Genomic DNA, 15830 nt, shown 5'->3' with positions numbered 1-15830 from the left:
AAAAAACTCTCCCTAAAAGATGACTTAAGGGTATTTATACTACCAATATTAAGAGAGAGAAAAATACAAAAATAAGAAAATAGTAGAAAGTAAAGGGAGGTAAAAGAAAAAGGAAAAAGAAAATAAAACCTAAAAACTAAACCAAAAACAGTAGAAAAAGGGGGGAAGAAAAAGGAAAAGAAAAAAGAAAAAGTAAAAGAACTCCCAAAAACGAAAAGTACAGCACAAGTGGAGAAAAGAAAGGGAGAAAGAAAAAGGAAAAATAAATTATAAAAAGGAAAAACAAAAGAAACATAAAACCCCAATCTTTTCTCCTCCCCATGTTCTTCTTCGCTGTTCTTCGCATCATCACCATCAACTTCCATGGCCGTCGATCTTCACCGCATCAACATCATTCATCAACATTCAACAAATTATGACCGTCTGATTTTCTTATTTTTGTTTGATTTTTCACTTAAATTCTTTCGGTTGAAAATGGAGGATTTTCTTCAATAAATCACAACCGTTAGTCTATTTAATGAATATCATAGCACGTTTTTCTGAGCGCCCGCTCCTAGATCGCTCCATGGTCGCTCATACTTTCTGCCTACCATTCTGTTTTGTGACAAATTCAAACGGAGCGACCGCTCCGTTTAACAGAGGAGCGCCCGCTCCCTTTGGCTTGGACAGATTGCGGAGGTGATGTCTGGCGTGGGTGATGGCGGTGCTGCGGTGGAGTGATGCTAGCTGTTGAGTGGTGTTGTTGGTGTTGTTGGTGTTATAGGTTAGGAAGATGGTGGTGATGTATTGTGGTGTAGCAAAAGGTTAGTGTGGTGTAGGATAGGTAGAGATGTGGTGAAGGATTTGAAATAGTGTGGTAGAGGATAAGCCTTGTATTGTAATTTTAAATCTTACACCATAGCTCCAAAATGCTCACCTACAAGCAACATCAAAACACGAGGGGAGATACGAGATATAAAAATAATAAAATAAGAACTAAAAACTAGTAAAAATAACTAATTAATCTAATGAAGCCATAAAATAGAAAAATAAGAATTGAAGGTTTAAAAAGTTAAAATAAATGAAAATAAACTACAAAAATACTCTAAAAATTACCCCTAAAAGTGACATAAATGTCACTTATCAAACTCCCCCAAGCTAAACTTTTGCTCGTCCTCGAGCAAAAATAAGATGAAACACAAAGGAAGAGAATGAATTTATTCAAATAAAAGAAAAAGAAAAAGAAAAAGAAAAAGAGATGAGAATATACACTAACTCACTTTCGTAGGAATCACGGTTGCATTTAGCTTATGCAACAAGCTCTTTAAACCCCTAAATCGCTCTAGAGGGCGAGTGAGATCTCGCGAGGGTTTCCCAAGAGCTTAAACCCACAACTCTTATATTTTCATCAATCATTTATTCAACAAACTCAAGATTATGCCCAAGTCAACTATCAATGAAATGGTTCACAAGCAATGACAGAAAGCAACTTTCAAGACAACTAATTATCAAATGTACTCATAGGTTATAAGTAGAGAAAGAAACTAATCAAGATTGCAATAGGACACCTAATTAGACTTTTTACTCGCTCATTAGAGAACACCTAGCTATCCAAAAGACTTAGTGCTCTTCAAGTGTTATAGAAGCTTAAACCACTAGTCCACCATCCCCTAGACACACAAATAGGCCTTAGACTACACTCTACTCAAAACTTAAGAAAATAGAACTAAGTGTGGGAGGCATCCACAAATTGACCTCTTTTATTGAAATTCTTCTATTCCTTTTTTTCGTTTTTCTTCACTTTTTTCTCATTTTTCACGCCTTTTTTGACTTTTTTTGGCTTTTTCTTTTTCCCTTATTACGGGAATTTTTGATATACAAGGAAAAGGTAACTACTCACTAAAGAGAAACATAAGAACTTGTGGCTTTAAGTGCCACTTATTTCAAACGAAAAGTACTAAAAACTAAGCTTCTTGTAGAGCTTTGCTTAGTACGTGATGAGCATATCTAGGGATACAAGGGACCGCAAATTTGAAGCTAAAATTATCCAAGCATGAGCAACATAGTCAAGATTCAAGACTAGACATTCAATTGAGCATTCATTAGTTTCATTTTGGTAGACTCTAATGCAATCAAGATTAGTCACCTCCTAAAACATCACAACCCAAGCTCACACCCTTCCAAAAGGAGCTCTAAACATTTACTCAAAATCAAAGCAAGGAATCCACATATATCATCAACTAGCATCTTCCTTGGGCATGAAATGCTTTGTACTTTTCTTATTACTCAATTTTTTTTTTCCATTTTGCCAAACATCCTTTTTTCATTTTTTTTTTCAATTTTTTTTTTCTTTATTAAGAAGAACTCAATTAAAACTAGAAGGAAAAATAAGGGAAAGGAAAATATTTTTTAAAAATTTTTAAAATTTTTGAAAATGAGAAAAGTAAAGAAATAAAGTATATACACCTCCCCCAAGCTAGCGAATAGCTACTCCCCCAAGCTAGTATAAAGCATTGTCCTCAATGCTTGAACAAGACGATCAAAAGGAGGGAGGGAGGGGGAAGAAACATCCAAACCAACAACACATGTTCCACAATCATAAAGCATGAGAGAAAGAGAAAAGGAAGGATGCTACCGAATGATAGGTGGGTGTAGATACCCGCAAATGATCCAATTTCTCCATTTCTAATCATGTTCCTCAAAACCATGATTTGCTTTCCACGTGCTACCGAGAATGATACTATTCCATTTATGTGCCTAAATAAAAAGGATAGAAAAATAATAAAAATAAGAAAGACTAAAAGAAAGAAAATGAAAGCAATAAACCACGGGTTACTTCCCGAGAAAGGCTTATTTAAGGTCCCAAGCTTGACCTTTCTAGTAAATAGCAATTCAAAGATCGCAAGAGTTTTTCAAATGCACTAGCACACATTTCCATTAACATATCATATGCAATACTTAAATAATAAGCATGCACAAGATGTAGTGCAAATTCATGCAAAAGAGGAAAGGTATGCCGAAAACAAGGAAAAACAAAGAAATAAGAAAAAGAAGAATCAAAATAAAAAGAAGAATAAAATGGCAAAGTTTCCTCAACAAACTCTTTTTTTGTGGCAATCTCACTCTCTTCCTCAAAATTAATCAAATTGAGCACTTGAACTTTTCCAACCAATGGCTCCTTACAAACATTTTTGTCATCCTCTAAAGCCTCTAAAGCATCAACAACCAGCAAATGAGGCATCTCATTCTCAAATTGACCAAAATCTTCACTCAAGCAAGAAGGGGTATGAGAGGGTGGGCACTCTAAAGCATAAGGAGGGAGAGTAAGGTCCAAACTATTAGAGGAAGACACATTAGACTCAAAAAGAGAATGTATGCACTCATAATCATCATCACTTTCAACAATATCTTTAATAATTGATCTTTTCTCCTCAAAAGCATGCCCCTCATCATCACTACTCCAAAAACCATCATCAAGATATAGGCTACTCTTTCCCAATCGATTTTCGTTTTCAACATCCCTTGAATCAACATAATCAAACTTAAGAATGTCATCGTTACATCCCCATTTTTCCCTCAACAATTTCAAATTAATTTCCAATTGTAAAAGGGGATCAATAATAGGTTGGGGAGAATTCCGAGAATCAAATTGGGTTGGAGATTCACAATTAAGCATTTGAGAATCACTATCGGGAACATGAGGCACATAATTTGGATCCATGCACAAATTCAATGAATATTGAGAAATAGTATGAATATCATCAACATTAGAGTGCACATCATTGTTATAAGCATAAGACGGAGGGGAATTAAAATCATGTATAAGAGGGCCACTAGTGGGAACACTTGACTCATCAAAGGAATTCATACAAACATTAGAAGAATTATGAGAATTTGCACAATCAAAATCATAAGTATCCCTAGCTAACCACATATAAAAATCCCAAGCTTCATCTGAAGATATAGCTCGAAATTCACCATTAAACATATTTTCAACCACTCCTCTAGTATGCTCATTTAAACCCCAATAAGTAATCTCACAAGCCTCCCAAAGACCATAAGCATAGTACTTTATAAAGTCCTCAAGTCTATCAAAGTAAATCCAAAAGGACTCGTTCTCATATTGAGGAAAAGAGATATTTGCCATTTTTTTATATTAAGAATAAGAAAAGAAAAAAAAATCAAAGAAAAACAAAGAATATTCACAAATAGCCTAGACTCATCTAATCAACACAAATCAATGTAAACCGAAGTCCCCGGCAACGGCGCCATTTTTGATATAAGAAAAACTAGATCGTTACCAGCCTCCTAAAATCAAACAAAACCTAACTAAATCACTAAACTAGGTAAAGTGATAAGTAAGGGTCGAAATCCACAGGGACTAAGGAACACCAAAATGTATTGATAAAACAATAAGTTAGGCCGGAATCAAGTCGAAAATTGTCAATAACCAACTAAGAACTACGAAAAAGCTAAATATCAAAGATAACTAAAGTTAGGAGATGGGATTAAACACCAACTAATCATGAAATAGGCATAAGAATATCAAACATAGAGATAATACATGAACACTACTTGAATTAGCTATTGACCCAACACACAACTCCCATCCTACTCTCATAGGCGGAGAAATCCTCAAAGACATCAAATAAGGACTCTCATCCATTACTAACATATCTCGAGGTTCAAGGTAACCCAAGTCAATAATAGAAATCAATAGGTCACACTCTCATGCCAACCTAAATCAATCAACTCCATCTAATACGACATTCAAGTGATCAAAGAGAATGCAACATAGATTAGAAGAGCTAAACAAGCAATAATTTAATCACACAAATCTCTAAATCCAATTTCAAATGCCCAATTAAATCATGGTTGGGTTTTCACCCAAACCCTAACCAACAAACTACTCCATAAATACAAAAATGAGGACTTTAGAGAAATTAAACTTTAATAACATGATAATAATCATTAATCTAACATTAAACTAAATAAAATAAATCATAAATAATTAAACTAATCAAGAACAACTAATCTAAGAAAAACAATGAAAATAAAACAATAAAAGAGGAGATAGAGTAAGAAATGCTCATTGATTAATGGTTGAAAGTTTAAATACAAGTGTCACTCTTGAATCTACAATCTCCATCTTTCTTTGAGATTTCCCCCTTTTTCTCCCTAAACTAAACTATGGAGGTTAAACCTCTCTAAAACCCTAAAACCTAAAAGTGGTGAAAATAAAACTAGGCTAATAAAGAAAAAAACTCTCCCTAAAAGATGACTTAAGGGTATTTTATACTACCAATATTAAGAGAGAGAAAAATACAAAAATTAGAAAATAGTATAAAGTAAAGGGAGGTAAAAGAAAAAGGAAAAAGAAAATAAAACCTAAAAACTAAACCAAAAACAGTAGAAAAAGGGGGGGAAGAAAAAGAAAAAGAAAAAAAGAAAAAGTAAAAGAACTCCCAAAAACGAAAAGTACAGCACAAGTGGAGAAAAGAAAGGGAGAAAGAAAAAGGAAAAATAAATTATAAAAAGGAAAAACAAAAGAAACATAAAACCCCAATCTTTTCTCCTCCCCCTGTTCTTCTTCGCTGTTCTTCGCATCATCACCATCAACTTCCATGGCCGTCGATCTTCACGGCATCAACATCATTCATCAACATTCAACAAATTATGACCATCTGATTTTCTTATTTTTGTTTGATTTTTCACTTAAATTCTTTCGGTTGAAAATGGAGGATTTTCTTCAATGAATCACAACCGTTAGTCTATTTAATGAATATCATAGCACGTTTTTCTGAGCGCCCGCTCCTAGATCGCTCCATGGTCGCTCATACTTTCTGCCTACCATTCTGTTTTGTGACAAATTCAAACGGAGCGACCGCTCCGTTTAACCGAGGAGCGCCGCTCCCTTTGGCTTGGACAGATTGCGGAGGTGGTGTCTGGCGTGGGTGATGGCGGTGCTGCGGTGGAGTGATGCTAGCTGTTGAGTGGTGTTGTTGGTGTTATAGGTTAGGAAGATGGTGGTGATGTATTGTGGTGTAGCAAAAGGTTAGTGTGGTGTAGGATAGGTAGAGATGTGGTGAAGGATATGAAATAGTGTGGTGGAGGATAAGCCTTGTATTGTAATTTTAAATCTCACACCATAGCTCCAAAATGCTCACCTACAAGCAACATCAAAACACGAGGGGAGATACGAGATATAAAAATAATAAAATAAGAACAAAAACTAGTAAAAATAACTAATTAATCTAATGAAGCCATAAAATAGAAAAATAAGAATTGAAGGTTTAAAAAGTTAAAATAAATGAAAATAAACTACAAAAATACTCTAAAAATTACCCCTAAAAGTGACATAAATGTCACTTATCACTTTCCATATCTGGTATATAACAGCAGCAATTATAGCAAGCAGGCTTGTTTCCTCATCTTAGTCCCAGAATAACAGCTTCTAATCCACCTTATCCACTGGCTTAAGGTCTTCCTTCTGTCAGCTATGCCTAACCACTGAAGCAATGCAGCCAGTGATCTCTTACTAAACAAGAAGTCAAAAAAGAGATGTTCTTGTGATTCAACTGCATTCCCACATATACATCACTTGTTATCTTGACTGATATGAGATTGGAACAGTTTTTCCTTTGTTCTTAATCTGTCCATAATGCCTAACCAAGCAATGAAACTATGCTTGGGGAGAGACATTCTATTCCAGATTCCTGTTGCCCATGGCACCTCGGGAATAACATCAAGGAGCTTTTCATAAGCTTTGCTGATAGAGTAGGTACTATCATTGCTCCATTGATGCATACCTAGTAACTGTAGCTCAGTTTTGGTTTTGCATAGACACTTCAGAATCCAACTAGCTCTAGTTGGTGGTTGAAAGGACCACCAGTTAGCATTCTTAATGTACACAGATTGCACCCACCTAACCCACAATTCATCCTTCTGTGTACCAATATGCCAAACTAGCTTCCCTACTGCTGCTATGTCCAAGAGCTTGATATTTCTCATCCCCAGACCCCCATATTTATTGGGAGAGCACACCTTATCCCATCTGACATGCCCTATCCTCTCACTCATAGATTTCCCACTCCACAAAAAGTGTCTGCAACATTCATTGATCTTGTTTAATACTATCCCAGGTAATACAAAAATTTGGCCCCAGTAACTATGTATGCTCATTAGAACTGAGTTTACCAGTTGAGCTCTACCAGCAAAGGACAGGTTCCTTGTACTCCACACTCTGGTTCTTTGTGTCATTTTTTCAATCAAAACATCCCAATCTGTTGCTTTGATCTTCTTGGAGCTTATGGGAACTCCAAGATATCTGAACGGCAGGCTTTCTCTTACAAACCCAGAGAAATGGGAAATTCTTGTCATCTCATCTTCTGCTATGGCAGTACTATACATAGCTGATTTGCTTGTATTTGCTTGTAGACCAGAGGATTCAGTAAACAGCTTAATACCTTGTAGCAGTAAATAAGCTGATTTGGCTCACCTTTGCAAAATAGAAGCAAATCATTTGCAAAGCACAGATGACTCATCTTCATTGTTGAGCACCCAGTAAAAAAACTTGAATTCCTGCAGCTCTCTTATATATGTCAAAATTCTAGTCAAATAATCCATACATAAGACAAAGAGCAAGGGGGAACATTGGATCCCCTTGCCTTAGCCCCGTCTTTGCAACAAAGTAACCTTCAGGGCTTCTATTGATTAGAAGAGTGAATTTGGGAGTGGAAATACACTCCATTATGTATTGAATGAAGTGCTCAGGGAACTTCAAGGCCACTAATAGATCTTTAACAAAATCCCACTCAATTGAGTCATAAGCTTTCCTCAAATCTACCTTCAACATGATCCCTTTGACTTGGTTCCTTCTATTGCCAAATCACTTCACCAGATCTTGACAAAGAAGTATGTTGCTTATTATGCTTCGACCATTAATAAAAGCCCCTTGGTTAGGACACACTACCTCAAGGAGGACTCTGCTCAACTTTGTGCAGATCAGCTTGGTAATTGTTTTATACAACACAGAGCAACAAGCTATGGGTCGAAAATCACCCACTGCAGTTGAACGCTTTATTTTAGGGATTAAAGTGATGGCAGTCACATTAATCTCTTTCAATAGCTTGCCAATTCTGAAGAAATCCTTCACAACTTCTATAATATCTTGGCCTATATACTCCTAGCTTTTCTTGAAGAAACAACTGGAGTAACCATAAAGGCCAGGAAATTTTTCATCAGGTATTGAGAATAAAGCACTCTTAATTTCTTCATTTGTGAAATTCATAGTAAGATCAACTTGCTGCTGAGTAGACAGTACTCTTCGTTTTCCTATGATAGCTTGCTCAATTTTTTTCACTGCATTCCTGCTGCCCAGCAATGACTGATAGAATTCCACAAAGGCATCCACTACTTCAATAGATGTATTTGCCTAGGTTCCATCTTCCTTCCTTATTGTGTTTATTCTATTATGAATGCGCCTGAGCTTTATACTCTGATGAAATAATGTGGTGTTGTCATCAGCTTCTGTAAGCCATCTCACTTTGGCTTTTTTTACTTAAGAAACTAGTATAGTTTCTTTGAGCCAGATGATAAGCTTCCCTTGCCTCTTTTTCTTGACATCTCAATCTCAAATCTTCAGGTGATTGTGCATATCTTTTTGTGCTTCAATCATGTTGTGATATGTCAAAGCATGGTGTTCAGACACATCACCAAACTGAACCTTGTTCAATAGCTTTAAATCTTTCTTCAACAATTTCAGCTTGCTCACCACTGGGAACATTTTAGTTCCCTGAATTTACTGCTGCCATACATTATTCACAATTGTAGCAAAATCATCAGCCAAGCACCACATATTAAAAAACCTAAATGGTTTTTTCTTGCCACTGTCTAGAAATGATCAAATAACCAATGGACAATGGTCATACTCTCCCTCTGGAAATATTGTGACTTCTGATAGGGGCCATTCTGTGATCCAGGCTTCATTTCCCATAGCCCTATCAAGTTTACAAAAGACCCTATTCACATCTTCTTGTTTATTATTCCATGTAAAATACAGCCCACAAGACTTCACTTCGACCATTCTACATCTATCCATACACTTCTTCATGTCTGCAATTTCCCTTGCTCTCACAGGAAGCCCAATTATATCCTCTGTACTCATGATTGCATTAAAATCAGCCATGATTATCCAAGGCTTATCAACTATATCAATAGCCAATAAGTCCTTCCATAGACTTTCTCTTCCCTGTCTATCATTCAAACCATAAACAAATGTGCAAAAAAACTTTTTGTCACCATTTGTAACTTGGACCTCAGCATGAATCATCTGGCTTGAGCTAAGCATAATATTCACATGAACTGCAGTTGGATGCCAACCTAGTAGTATTCTCCCATTACCATGCCACATGTTATTTGTGGTGATACACCATCCAGGACACACAGTTAGATAAAAGTTCCCCAGAGCAGGAGCTTTTATCTTTGTTTCTAGAAGGCTAAACAATTTGATATTGTGAGTAACAGCAAAGTTTCTCACCTCTAATTGCTTTTTTCGATTGTTTATCCCTCTCACATTCCAACATAGAATGTTATCCATCCATGGTAGGGGGCTCTCCCTCCCCTCACCATGTTCAACCCTTATTAACTCTTCTTCCTGTACCTCCTGCAATCTTCTTTCCTCTTTGGTGCTTAACACAACAAAACTATTAGCCACACTAACTGGTTTCACCACATGTGTGACTATTGTGATATGCCCTGCAGCCTTCTGAAAGCCATCTACATCCTTCTGAATAATTTTTTTCCTTTTGAACCCACACTTTCTTCCCTGGCTTCTTCTGCTTCTTCTGTATACACTCCATAGCAGAATGTCCAATACCATAACATTTATCACATCTGATAGGCCTCCATTCATAATGTACACATTATTTCATCATCATCCCCTTCTCATTTTCAAACACTATTTCATCTGGAAATGCCTGATTCATCCTTGTTTCAATAATAATTCAAGCAAATTGTAACCTATCCTTATTAATGGTGGATTAGTCCAATTTTATAGGCTTTCCAATACCAGCAACTAACTTAAACAAGCATCTTTCACCCCAATATTTTAAGTCTAGTGCTGGTAATTGAACCCATATCAGAACAGTTTTGAGGTCCTCTTTCTGAAAATTCATCTTTGAGTGCCATTGTTTGACAATGAGAGATTTCTTGTTAAAAAATTGAAAACCAGAATTCAGCACCACATCTCTTTGTTCTATATTGTGAAATCTGATAATAAAAACCCCCTTATTAACAGCCACAATTTTTTCTATTCCTTTTTTCGCCCAAATTCTTCGGAGATAACTTTCCATAATAGGGAAGGGTGGATTTGCGCCCATAACATAGCATACTACAGCAGATTCCCAATATTCAATTTCCTCCTTAACATCATCAAATTCAATTTTAATTGCAGATTGTTACGTAATAATACCTGGATCATATGATTGAACTTTCTCAAATTCATTTAACAGAGTTTGAGCTTAAGGTTTACCACCATTAATGGCATCCAACCGACCTTGAGTGTTCTTCATGATCATAAGCCATTCTGACAGCGTTGCCTTCTCCTTAGATTGATTTTGCAACTCCTTCATTGAACTTTCAGGTGATAACGACATTTCAATTTCGGGGGTTTGAATGATCAAAAGTTTCAATTCCGTGCAATTCAGCCACCGATTTGTGTTTTTGTCCTGTGATTGGGCTTACAGGACTCTTCATCTTCTCTTTATTACTGTTCTTACCTCCTGATTTCTTCGCTTTTGCCTTTGATTGTCCTACCATGGCGGACGGTGTAGGATAAGAGAGGATTCTTATCGTGCACCGCGAGAGAATCGTTTGGCGCGAAAAAAGATTTTGTTTGTAGACATGAGTCTACCATCTAAACGATGTGCACCATTCAACACAATGAACAAAACAACATTCTAAATGAACAAACTAAGCAAAAGAACAACACACGAGACTCAATGAACATCTAAATCAACAATGAACAACAAGATAAAAAAGATGAACATAAGAGGAAATATCTGATGAACAAAGAAAACACAATGAAAAAAGAAATATCTGCAACAAACAAACTAAGAAACATAAAGATAAATGTTAACAAAGGAGAATCGTCGAGATCGATGTTCATTGGAGAACAATGGATGTACATTAGTTTTGCATGTTCATTGGAGAACAATTAATGTACATTAGTTTCACATGTTCATTTGAGAACAGTTGGTGTACATTCATTTCACATGTTCATTGGAGAACAGTTGATGTACATTAGTTTCACGCGTTTTATGTTTTTCGGGCTGCGTTTTGGCCCGTGTCTACCATTAGAATGGTAGACACGAGTCCACCATCTACCAATAATTGGAGAAAACGGGACTACATTTTAAAGAATAGAGAGAGAAAAGGAGAAATTGTTTTACTATAGATTTGTAATATTGATACTGAGTACTATAATACAAAGCATTTTTTTAGGATAGTATAATATAAAGCTAGGATAATTAAAGAAATTTTATGTTATTCAAATACATAGCACTAGGGTGAAGTACATTTTCAACCAGAAAGACCTTAATATGAGGAAGAGGAGATGGTTGGAATTGATTAAAGCACTAGTGGAAGAAAGCCCATCTGATGCGGTCAAAATTGGGCGTACTGATGCGGTTTTGGTTTGCATGTGGTGGGCTCGCAGCAAATCCCATTTATTTACTGATCCGGTCCAAACCGGATCAGTAAATGATTTATTGATGCGATTATGAAGGAAAACCGCATCAGTTAATCTATTAGTTGCTGCGGTTTTGACCCAAAACCGCAACGGTAAATGATTAACTGTTGCGGTTTTGGGTCAAAACCCCAGCGGTTGACCACCCCAAAAATCAAATTTCTTTTTTGCATTTTTTCATTATTAATCAATAAAAAATCAATAATATGTATTAATAATCATTCTATTAAGCATATTATGCTCAATTGAAGCATAAACATAAATAATTAGATACATAAGAATATCTACTATATTTTTAATATCATACTCAACTATAACTAGATACATAAGCATTGCTTGAAAGATCTAGAAAATAAGAATATAAGTTAGCCATCATCTAACTCGATTCATGCGAGATAAGCAGCATGCAACGTCTTACTGCTGTGTGTATGCTTGGTGAATTGTCGACCCTTCTTTTTTGTTGGTGGAGTAACATCAACAGAAAGGCCAGCTCGACTAAGCTACAAGGGCATGGGATCAGCTGGGACAGCCCATGACAAAGGACTCACTTCAAAACAGCAAGGAACGGATCATTTGTGCAGTACATATCATGCAGATCATGAAGTAGCTCGTTAATGTTGATTGCACATTATGAGTTCATGACTCTATCATGCAGATCATGAAGCATAGGAGAAACAAGATATGTGAAACAGAACAGTAAATATAGCAAAAATATCTCTTCAACTAAACTTTGATTTTGTTATAGATTATAAGAAACAAATTCTAGCATAACATGTCTGCAAAACCTACTCCCTTTGATGTTTGAAGAATATAAAGCAACTATAAAATCAAATTGCTTGCTACCTTGTTTACGATAAAAAAAATGTGTATACACATTCTAATTGAGGAGTCTTTTTCATTATTGAGATAAGTAATGATCCCTCGACAGTAAGTATTACCAGAGCACTAAGAGAAGTATGCACAATTAGTGAAATAAAGTACCCATCAACTCAAACATAGAGTTGCAGAATCTATGACGCATCTAAGTTCCAGATCATTCCTTTTCAGTATGCGTCCCAAAATGTTCCTCTATAGCTCTACAGAAACCAATAAAAACCACTCCATGCTTTATCATAATTTTATTAGGAGTTCTCTTTTCAATATACATGGAACCTGTAATACAGAGGCATATCATAGTATCATTCTAATCATCACAAGTCACAACTCATCAATAAACACCAAATCGTAGCTAACCCACATGACCTATGCGTGTAAATTAAATAAAAAGCTCTTTAATTCCCCAAAATAAAGCTTATAGATTGTTTAAAGATACCCAATGCGTGCAACATAACAATATTTCAATAATAGCTTGACTATCGCTGAATCAAACAAATAAAATACTAAGCTATGGTGCTCCACCTATTTTAGAACTTCAAAGAAACACAAATAAGGAGCTATGCTCAGAACACCATATCAACCTCTAAACATCATTGTTTTTTTTCTTGGAATAACATTCAAAGCAGTAATAATCGCTTCTTTGAAGATATACATATAGGATACAACTTACTCGCTCAGTTTTAAATTGTTCTTCCTATTTGGTACACAGCGAGTCAAATTCAACTAGATCTGACCTGAGTATGTTTATTCTTATACATTAATGAGAATTTAATGTCAAGTTTTGGCTCAAAAATATCAAAATAAAACATTCCAAATAGGATGAACAAAAAGAAACATAATGCAATTAACAAAACCAAGTTGCTATAAGAATCCAAAATATCAAAATAAAATACACCTGTGATGGTCTGGAGAGGTCTCGATCCCGGCATCCCAAAATTAGTCTCATTTGGCATAGGTACACAAGTTGTGTGCTTTTTGACATAGTTTTCTTTTAGGGGCTTTGGAATTCGAAATGAAATGGGAGAGTGTCACTCCTTGCATAGCGAATTCCAAAAGTTCCAACAGGTATCTGCACAAAGAAAAAATATTTGAGTTACAAATATTGCATCAAATGAAAACTTTACACACAAGAAATCAGTATAGACAGGCCCAACAAATGAAGAACATCCTACGATAATCAAGGGAAAACAAGTGGAAAACGGACATAACAACAAAGTGTTCCACACAAAAAAATGGGAACTAAAGTAAAAAATAAAACTAGATCTAGGGACAATTCACCGATCAAACATGCTATGCAATATGGACCAATTTAAGGTCCACTCAAGCGTCTTTGTCAATATGAGGCGTTAACGACCCTTATTAAGGCCAGACTTCACAGTTGGACTAGCACCAGGGATCCACTTAGAGATTGGAAAAGCATTGTGAAAACTTTCAATTTTAGTCTTAGCAAGAGGAGTTACAACACATGATGGAAGAAAGGTAGAGCAAGAGTCAACAGAAAATAAGAGAAGATTAAAGAAAGAGAAGGATAAAAGAAAGACTTTTGACTCGTAGAAATTAAGGCCACATAACCTACAAGGAAACAAAAGAGAAAATTTAAGGTCATAACAGTAAGAGCACAGAAGGAAACCCAAACTCACTCAAATGAGGTTGTTGGGTCAATATGGACATAGATAAGACAGTAAATTCCAGACGAATTCGGGGGCGTATAGAGCCAAAACAAAGATGTATGTGAAGGCATAGCAGCTAGGAAAACCAACTGTATATAGTTTGCCAGGATATTTCCACAACTACTAACCTTATTTGCAACATTATGAGGTAGAAATTCAAAGTTCTATTTAATATTCTAGGTCTTTAAAAATAATCTTCCAATACAATCCAGTTTTGACATTTTCACTAACTTTCTACAGCAGCAAACTACATAACCAACCATTTGTTAGTGTGCAAAAGAGCTATAATTGAAGCTATAACATCTTTTAATAGAAATCTTTTGAATTTCCACTCTTAATTATGCTCTCATATCATCTATAATTTTCGCAAAAGCAAACTGCTATCATGAGCAAACTAGAAGTACCGATATCATAATAAAATTCACCTAAACACAAGTACAATCTATAGAACAACAACATCAATTACTACAACTACTACTACACTATAATTGCTAAACTGATTCATACTTCAATTTCCGGAAATTCAGTTTCATGTTTTACAATCTACTAATCAGTAGCACAATATAGAGTCGAAAATTATACTACTATATGAATCAAGTAGAAAATTAGCAATAAAAGCATAAAAATTAATCGCTAAATCAACTTTAAGAGTCGAAATTAGACCATAAATAAACAAAGTGAAATTTTCTAAATATTTCTCTAGTAATATGTTGAAGAAAATTAGGGCACGAAAAACACCTTATTCGTCTCATTTGCAGCCAGTTCTGCTTTATGTAGTAAATTTACAAGTTTAGCAAAAACCAATCAATCAATTTTGAGAAACCCTAAATCCTAAATCAAAAGGAAAACATGAGAGAAGAGAGAGTGAGAGAGAAAGAGACATGAGAGCATATGGGAGTCGTGGTGGCCTAGTTCGCATGTCATAGTGACAGTGTGGGAGTTGGTGGCAAGGACGGAAGGTCGCGGGTTTTTGCCATAATTCTCTAATCAGGTGAAGATGATGAAGATTGTACTTTGAGAGAGAACCAGTTATGAACGGAAAGATGATGATGAAGATGGGAGTTACGAACGAAAAGAATTGAGGAAAAGAGGGAGCAAGTTGCCTTCCCCATTTTGTTGATGAGCAAACAAGAGGGAAGACAAGAGGGAAGTGGGAACGACGGAGGATTAGGGTTAGGATGATGAGAGAGGGGACAAGAGCCAAGAGGTACGCATGTTTCAATTGGACCTAAGTTACATTTCTTGAAATGGGTTTTTCAAGCGGGGAAAATACCTAAAATCTGATGTGGTTCTTTGAACCGGATCAGATTAAAAAAATTGCATTAGTTTGCAAAATCTGATCCGGTCCACAAAAGGACCGCATCATATTGTCCTCTCAGCTTTCCCTCCCACTTTTTGTGTTGATTTTCATATGTGGTTTTACAAAAATAGAATTTATTACTAAGTGACAGATAAGGTTTTTTCCACTAGTGAAAACTATGACCTAGACATCCAATATCATGAAGGGAAAGAAAATGTAGTTGCTGATGCCTTGAGTAGAAAGTCGAGCCATAGCGTGA

The 15830-nt window shown here is 35.8% G+C and overlaps 1 long non-coding RNA gene across 2 annotated transcripts; it reads right to left on the bottom strand.

Moving 5' to 3' along the window:
• Positions 1-11932: 11932 nt before the first annotated feature.
• LOC109136502 (uncharacterized) lies at positions 11933-15521 on the bottom strand. Of its 2 annotated transcripts, none has more exons than XR_007273321.1 (2): positions 15010-15521; positions 11933-13670 (listed from the first exon to the last, which is right to left on the bottom strand). It is a non-coding gene; the product is annotated as an uncharacterized LOC109136502 (long non-coding RNA). The 2 variants fall into 2 exon arrangements; XR_007273322.1 differs by having other exon boundaries at positions 15153-15521.
• Positions 15522-15830: the final 309 nt, after the last annotated feature.

This window comes from Beta vulgaris, chromosome 4 (genome assembly GCF_026745355.1).
Source record: "Beta vulgaris subsp. vulgaris cultivar EL10 chromosome 4, EL10.2, whole genome shotgun sequence".
Lineage (NCBI taxonomy): Eukaryota > Viridiplantae > Streptophyta > Magnoliopsida > Caryophyllales > Amaranthaceae > Beta > Beta vulgaris.
This window is presented reverse-complemented; position numbering and strand designations above follow the sequence as displayed.